The 7,642-nt window shown below is 49.8% G+C and overlaps 2 protein-coding genes across 6 annotated transcripts in view; one reads left to right on the top strand and one right to left on the bottom strand.

Moving 5' to 3' along the window:
• LOC105527986 (chromosome unknown open reading frame, human C12orf65) overlaps nt 1-6,607 on the bottom strand; it is a 26,697-nt gene extending 20,090 nt beyond the window's left edge. Inside the window, exons 1-2 of one of the 4 annotated variants that reach the window (XM_011964528.1) lie at nt 5,999-6,068; nt 5,611-5,790 (exon numbers count right to left, since the gene is read on the bottom strand). The gene's annotated coding sequence lies outside the window, so the exon portion shown is untranslated. Of the gene's footprint in view, nt 1-5,610 lie in introns of all 4 variants that reach the window. The other 3 variants (XM_011964527.1, XM_011964526.1, XM_011964530.1) reach the window with 3 other exon arrangements.
• MPHOSPH9 (M-phase phosphoprotein 9) overlaps nt 6,288-7,642 on the top strand; it is an 87,112-nt gene continuing 85,757 nt past the window's right edge. Inside the window, exon 1 of one of the 2 annotated variants that reach the window (XM_011964532.1) lies at nt 6,288-6,455. The gene's annotated coding sequence lies outside the window, so the exon portion shown is untranslated. Of the gene's footprint in view, nt 6,456-7,212; nt 7,281-7,642 lie in introns of those variants that run through there. The other variant, XM_011964533.1, reaches the window with a different exon arrangement.

Genomic DNA, 7,642 nt, shown 5'->3' with positions numbered 1-7,642 from the left:
CCAGGATGGTCTCGATCTCCTGACCTTGTGATCCGCCCGTCTCGGCCTCCCAAAGTGCTGGGATTACAGGCTTGAGCCACCGCGCCCGGCCCACATGTGAAATTCTAAATTTTCTAGCAGTTACATTAGAAATAAGAAAGTGATGAAATTTATATTTTATTTAACCCAATATATCAAAAACATTATTTCAACAAGTGATCAATATTTTATTATTATTTTGAGACAAGGTCTGGCTCCATCATCCAGGCTGGAGTATAGTGGTGCCATCTCAGCTCACTGCAATCTATGCCTTCCAGGCTCTAGCCATCCTCTCACCTCAGCCTCCTGAGTAGCTGGAACTACAGGCATGTACCACCATGCCTGGCTAATTTTTCGATTTTTTGTAGAGACGAGGTTTCACCATGTTGCTGTGGCTGGTCTGGAACTCAAGCTCAAGCGATCTGCCTACCTCAGTCTTCCAAAGTGTTGGGATTACAGGCGTGAGCCACTGCACCCAGCCAATATTTTTAAATTGAGATATTCTTTTTTCCCCCTAAATATGAAGGCTTCAAAATCTAGGGTATAGTCATACTTACAGAACATCTCAGTTTGGACCACATGTGCTCACTAGCCACATGTGCTGGTGGCTACTTTATGGGACAATGTAGCTCTAGAATCTTGCTACCCAAAGTGTCGTCCACAGAGTAGGGGCAAAAGCACCACGTGGAGGATGGTCAGGAATGAAGATTTCAGGCCCTGCTCTGACCTACCAAATGAGAACCTGCAGCTTAACAAGATCCTCAGGTGATGCAGAGGCACATAAAATTTGACAAGCATTGTTCCAGAACACAGGAATCAGCAAGTTCTTCTGATTGGTAGGACAGACACTTTTAAAAGCTTTTCTTTTTCTTTTCTAAAAAAGTAGAGATGGGGTTTCATCATGTTGCCCAGGCTGGTCTCAAACTCCTGAGCTCAAGCAATCTGCTTGCCTCGGTCTCACAAAGTGCTGGGATTACAGTAGTGAGCCACCATGCCCAGCCTGTTTCTTATTTATATAATATTTAAGAAACTGAGACAAGAATTCAGGAGGGCTAATTACCTGCTTATTCCATCTTGTTTCTTCCTTAAGAAGGAGATGAAACTGTAGGTCTCATAACAATGACCTAATTAAGAGTTAAGGGCCGAACAACATTGAGCTTAAACAGACCAACGTGCAATGTTGCCGCTTTGAAAAGACAAAACAGCCAGCAGGTGGTGCCAGAAGCTAGGTGAGGGGAAAATGATTTTCTGAGAAACGCTTAATGATAATTCATGTTTCAAAAACGTGTTTTGGGGCTGGGTGTGGTGGCTCATGCCTGTAATCCTAACACTTTGGGAGGCTGAGGAGGGTAGACTGCCTGAGCTCAGGAGTTCCAGACTAGCCTGGGCAACACAGTGAAACCCCCTCTATTAAAATACAAAAAATTAGCCAGGCATGGTGGTGCACACCTGTAGTCCCAGCTACTCGGGAGGCTGTGGCAGAATAATGGATTGAACCCTGGAGGCGGAGGTTGCAGTGGGCTGAGGTCACTGCACTCCACCCTGGGTGACAGAGTGAGACTCCATCAAAAAAAAGTGTTTTGGTGCTCTCTGTAAAATGATAGTTAAAAAGAAAGTAGCCTTTCTCTGTCTTTCACATCCTCCTGTTAGCTCATCCTCCTGCTGTAGGTGCCTGAGATCCTTAAGGGCTGAAACCTCTCAAATAGAACTAGTGAGTACTGCTGGTCAGGTTTGAAACAGACCATGCCATTTCCTAGAGTTGGGGTTTTACACTGAAGGTAAAGCGCCCTTCACTCACAGTAAGTGCAGATAGTTACTTCTCAAACAAGGAAAACATAATAGAGTGAGCAGGAAATGCAGAGCTGTTGTCTTTGATTTTGGGGGACAGGAGGAAAAGGAGACTAGGTCTGGCCTAAATTTAACAGGCTTAATGCTTGAATGCTTAATACTGCAGAATGCAAGAGCTAGCTAATGAAGAGGAAAACATTCCCTTCACATAATCCCAATATCTTGTTCATTTTTATTTTATTTTTGAGCTGGAGTTTCGCTCGTCACCCAGGCTAGAGTGCAATGGCGTGATCTTGGCTCACTGCAACCTCTGCCTCCCGGGTTCAAGTGATTCTCCTGTCTCAGCCTCCTGAGTATCTGGGATTACAGGCACCTGCCATCACGCCCAGCTAATTTTGTATTTTTAGTACAGACGGGGTTTCACCAAGTTGGCCAGGCTGGTCTCAAACTCCTGATGTCCGGTGAGGTGCCTGCCTTGGCCTCCGGTAGTGCTGGGATTACAGGCGTGAGCCACAGTGCCTGGCCCTGTTTATTTTTTTTTAAGCAGAAAACTTTGAATCCACATAATTACACCTGTCCTATTTGTGTGTATCGTATTTCTTCTATTTTTTTTTTTTAGCCAGAGTCTCGCTCTGTTGCCCAGCCTGGAGTGCAGTGGCACAATCTCGGTTCACTGAAACCTCCACCTTCCAGATTCAAGCAATTCTCCTGCCTCAGCCTCCCAAGTAGTTGGGACCACAGGCACACGCTGCCATGCTTGGCTAATTTTTTGTATTTTTAGTAGAGATGGGGATTCACCGTGTTGCCTAGGCTGGTGTTGAACTCCTGAACTCACGTGATCTGCCTGCCTCAGCCTCCCAAAGTGCTGGAAGTGTGAGCAACTGCGCCCAGCCTCATATCTGTTCTATTTATGGCATCTGACAGGAACTTTATAATTTATCAACTATACTATTAAAACAGAAACACATTGAAAAAGCAGCAACACCACCACTGTATATTGTCTTCTAAAAGTCTCAAAGCCTGTATTTCTATTAATGATGCCTTGTGTTTGTTTAGGACTTAAAGATACCGAAACCAAAGCACTTTCTTCTTCTATTTTTTATTTTTTTTGAGACAGGGTCTCCCTCTGTCACCTAAGTGGAGTGCAGTGGAGTAAAAATGGCTCAGTGCAGCCTTGTCCTCCTGGGCTAAAGCAAGCTTCTTCGCCTCAGCCTCCCCAGTAGCTGAGGCCACAGGTGTGTACCACCATACCTGGCTAGTTTTTAATTTTCTGTAGAGATGGGGTCTTGCCATGTTGCCCAGGCAGGTCTCGAACTCATGGGCTCAAGCAATCCTCCTGCCTTAGCCTCCCAAAGTGATGGGATTACCGGTGTGAGCCACCACGTCCAGCTGCAAAGCACTTTCAGATACATTATTGTATTTAATACAAATAAAGAAAATAAGACATGCACATTTCCTGATTATCTCAGGAAGATCTATCTTGGAAGACCATTAGGTTTTCAATTTTTGAAACTAAATTATCCTTTCTACACCTTGTTTCGTTACCTTTCATAGTATCTCCAGATCTTTTTCCAGTTCCTTAGGCAATGTTAGCTCCTTTTCCTTAATTTTTTCTGTTTTAAATTTTATTTATTTATTTTTTTGAGGCAGAGTCTCACTCTGTTGCCCAGGCTGGAGTGCAGTGGCACGATCCTGGGTCACTACAACCTTTGCCTCCCGGGTTCCAGCGATTCTCCTGTCTCAGCCTCCCAAGTAGCTGGGATTATAGGCACCAGCCACCACGCCCAGCTAATTTCTGTATTTTTAGTAGAGACAGGATTTCACCATGTTGGCCAGGCTGGTCTCCAACTCCTGACCTCAAGTGATCCGCCTGCCTCGGCCTCCCAAAGTGCTGGGAGTATAAGCATGAGCCATGACGCCCGGCCAACTTTCTCTTTTTAAAAAGACTAGTCAAGTACAGTAGAGAAGAGGGAAAGAGTAGAACAAGAAGCTTGATCTGTGACTGTGAACAATTAAGATAACTCACTACTAGGCTGGGCACGGTGGCTCACGCCTGTAATCCCAGCACTTTGGGATGCCGAGGCGAGCGGATCATGAGGTCAGGAGATCGAGACCATCCTAGCTAACATGGTGAAACCCTGTCTCTACTAAAAATACAAAATAAATAAATAAATAAATAACCGGGCGTGGTGGTGGGCGCCTGTAGTCTCAGCTACTAGGGAGGCTGAGGCAGGAGAATGACGTGAACCTGGGGGGTGGAGCTTGCAGTGAGCGGAGAGTGCGCCACTGGACTCCAGCCTGGGCGAGAGAACGAGACATCGTCTCACCAAAAAAAAAAAGGTAACTCACATTCTGTATTTGACGACTCCTCTCATTTTTTCTTTTGTCCCAAAAAGGTCTTACTGCCGAGGAGTGCGAGCTCTGTGGCCAATAGACCTGCATTCAATGTCTCAATGCCACAATTTACTTACTGGGCAACTTTGGCTCTATTTCCTCATCTGTAAAATGGAGATACTACTACCTAGAGTGAGAACAAAATCATACATGTTGCCATAAATGTAAAGTACTTAGTGCTCACTAAATGGGAGCATGTCAGATCTCTCAACTACAAGGCTGAGGAACTTCAGAATGACATACCACATACGCCGTGATCTTATGACACAAACCCAGTCTGGGATCTGATTATTTCATGGGCCTTTGTTTTAGAGCTTAGGGTGAAAAGGCATCTAGAACAGTGGCTTGTAAATTATTTTACTTGGTATGGTCCAATTTAAGAAGTACTTGATAAGCCATGACATTACTGAATACATGTTATTTGGTGGGGTCATAATTCTGGTCTATGAAATCAGGTACTAAGGAGATCACTGTGATGCCAAAAATATAGCCTGACTTCCCAGCAGGCTCGCACTGAAAGATAAAACCATCTTCAACGAAGCAAGTCCTGGTTTAAACATAAAATATATTTTGGAATTATGTAATATAATTTAAAAAATCACGAAAAACAGGATAATATCAAATTTACCCTTTAAAAATTGCCAGGCGTGGTGCCTCATGCCTGTAATCCCAGCACTTTGGGTGGCCGAGGCAGGAGGATGACCTGAGGTCAGGTGTTCGAGACCAGCCTGGCCAATACAGCAAAACCCTGTCTCTACTAAAAATACAAAAAATTAGCTGGATGTGGTGGCGGGCACCGGTATTCCTAGCTACTCCGGAGGCTGAAGCAGAAGAATCGCTTGAACCCGGGAGGCAGAGGTTAAAGTGAGCCAAGATCACGCCATTGCCCTCCAGCCTGGGTGACAGACTGAGACCCTGTCCCTACCCCCCCCCCAAAAAATAAAAAAAAGTAAAAAATAAAAATTGGTAGGTATACTTAGGAAGCTCAAATGAGATGGAAGGCCTCCTGGCAAATCTGTCATTCCAAGGGCAAATCCATCTCCTGGGTCGTGGAGGCCTAAGTGATAGTGCCAGGGAAGTCCCTTTACTGTGAGCCAGAACTCCTGGAGGGAAATCGAGGAGCTGGAAGGACCTTAAAGGTTAACTAGGCTGAAGAATGTGGCCTGCACAGTGCGCATGAAATGGACTGGGGACCCACGGGAAGGAGAGCGGGTTCCCTTAGGTCCTTCAAAAGTAGGGCAGGGTGGCTGGCGCCTGTGATCCCAGCACTTTGGGAGGCCGAGGAAGGAGGATTGCTTGAGGCCAGGAGTTCAAGACCAGCCTGGGCAACATGGTGAGACACCCCCCCCCCCCAACGTCTATTTAAAAAAACAAGTATCTCCGCAGAAGCTTAGCGAGGGAAGTGCTGACCCCTACTACGTGCCAGGCCTGAAACAGCACCTGATGCGTGCTCACAGCTCCACTCAGCTAAGTACATGAGGATCCTTCCGTTTTGCCTTGGGCCTCCGTGGAACCGTTTTTTCCAGGACGGTAGTCTCTCCTCTCCCCTGCCCTAAGTGCTTGAACAGCCCCAGGGCCGACCCACAGCACCTAGCGTAAACCAGGTCTCGAGAAAACTGAGCTAAGGTGTCAGGGCCGGCCCCACCCCACCGCCAGCGCGGCCTCAGGTAAACTGGCTGCGCCACTCCGGGTCGCAAGACGGGAAAACCCCAGGCGTCCCGGCTCCCAGTCCTCTCTCTGGAGCCCTTGACAGTCGTCGGCAGCCGTAGGGTTACCTGACTTCTCCGCAGACGCTTACCTGGTCTCAGGACCCGACTAGTGCCCTCAATGTTCTAGAGGAATCCGAATCGCCGCAGCAGAGGACTCGCAATCGCGATCCCTGATCTGCGCACGCGCCGTACTCTGATCGCGGTTTCCCTCATCTACCAGAGGCTCATGTTTACTCACTGCGCATGCGACAAACTGAAGCTTCTTTCCCTCGTGGCAGCGGCTGGCTTCCAGAGAGCCAATCAGAGAAGAGGGTTTCACAGCATCCCCACTCCCTTGTCACACCCCCGGGATTGGACATCTCTGGTTGGAGCTGCGCGAGGGGGAAGGGCGAGGTGGACGCGCGCACCACCTTTGGCTGTCTCCGCCTCCTTCCGGGCAGCCAATCACCGGCGAGACGCCGGGCGCGCGCGCGCGCGCTCCCTCGAGTAACGGTCGCGAGAGGCCGCTCTCCTGACCCTGACATCGGCAGCGGGAGCGGCGGCCAGGTAAGCGGCCGCCAGCCTGCAGGGAGCTGTAGGCCGCTGGGGACAGGGGACGAGACTTAGGAGACACCGTCTTAGCGGCCCCCTGAGTGTGGTGATGGGCTGGGGTGTGAGGAGACGGTGGCCGATGAACTTGACCCCACCGCAGCCCTTCGCGGTGTGGGAGCTCTGCCCGGCCGCGGTGCGCCTTTTCTAGACTCGGCGCCCTTGAGTGACACTCGCGCGGCCCAATAGCGGAGCGCCCTTCCCGAGGGGCGGGGGGTTTGTGGTTTTATTTATTTATTTATTTATTTCCCCCCGTTTTTTGCCAAGGTGTCCCGGCTTCCTTTTGGGATCGCGGTTGTAGTTGAAGGAGCGGTGGCTTTTCTCCGTCCTCCCTGCTTTCCGTAGCTTAGGCGACTGCATGGATTCTCCCTCTCCTTCCTACTTTGACCCCATGGCGGCCACCAGCCATTGCGGGCTGGCTGTGAGCCCCAGAATGTCAGGATCTGGTCTCATCCCTATCTGAAATCTCTTTCTCTCCCCCAAGCCTCCAGGCAAGGCGGAGCGCCCAGTTAACTTTCATGTTTCATAACCGCCAATCGTTCCTTTTGCCCAGCTCCCTTTTTTTGCTAGGGGGTGGGGACACCAAAAGCGTCATATCTTGTTGCTGAGAAATATAAAAGCTCTGCTGAGGTGGACGCGCGCACCACCTTTGGCTGTCTCCGCCTCCTTCCGGGCAGCCAATCACCGGCGAGACGCCGGGCGCGCGCGCGCGCGCTCCCTCGAGTAACGGTCGCGAGAGGCCGCTCTCCTGACCCTGACATCGGCAGCGGGAGCGGCGGCCAGGTAAGCGGCCGCCAGCCTGCAGGGAGCTGTAGGCCGCTGGGGACAGGGGACGAGACTTAGGAGACACCGTCTTAGCGGCCCCCTGAGTGTGGTGATGGGCTGGGGTGTGAGGAGACGGTGGCCGATGAACTTGACCCCACCGCAGCCCTTCGCGGTGTGGGAGCTCTGCCCGGCCGCGGTGCGCCTTTTCTAGACTCGGCGCCCTTGAGTGACACTCGCGCGGCCCAATAGCGGAGCGCCCTTCCCGAGGGGCGGGGGGTTTGTGGTTTTATTTATTTATTTATTTATTTCCCCCCGTTTTTTGCCAAGGTGTCCCGGCTTCCTTTTGGGATCGCGGTTGTAGTTGAAGGAGCGGTGGCTTT

Source organism: Mandrillus leucophaeus, unplaced genomic scaffold (genome assembly GCF_000951045.1).
Source record: "Mandrillus leucophaeus isolate KB7577 unplaced genomic scaffold, Mleu.le_1.0 Scaffold7, whole genome shotgun sequence".
Lineage (NCBI taxonomy): Eukaryota > Metazoa > Chordata > Mammalia > Primates > Cercopithecidae > Mandrillus > Mandrillus leucophaeus.
The sequence above is the reverse complement of the archived record's forward strand: the minus strand, read 5'-3'. Positions and strand labels throughout refer to the sequence as shown.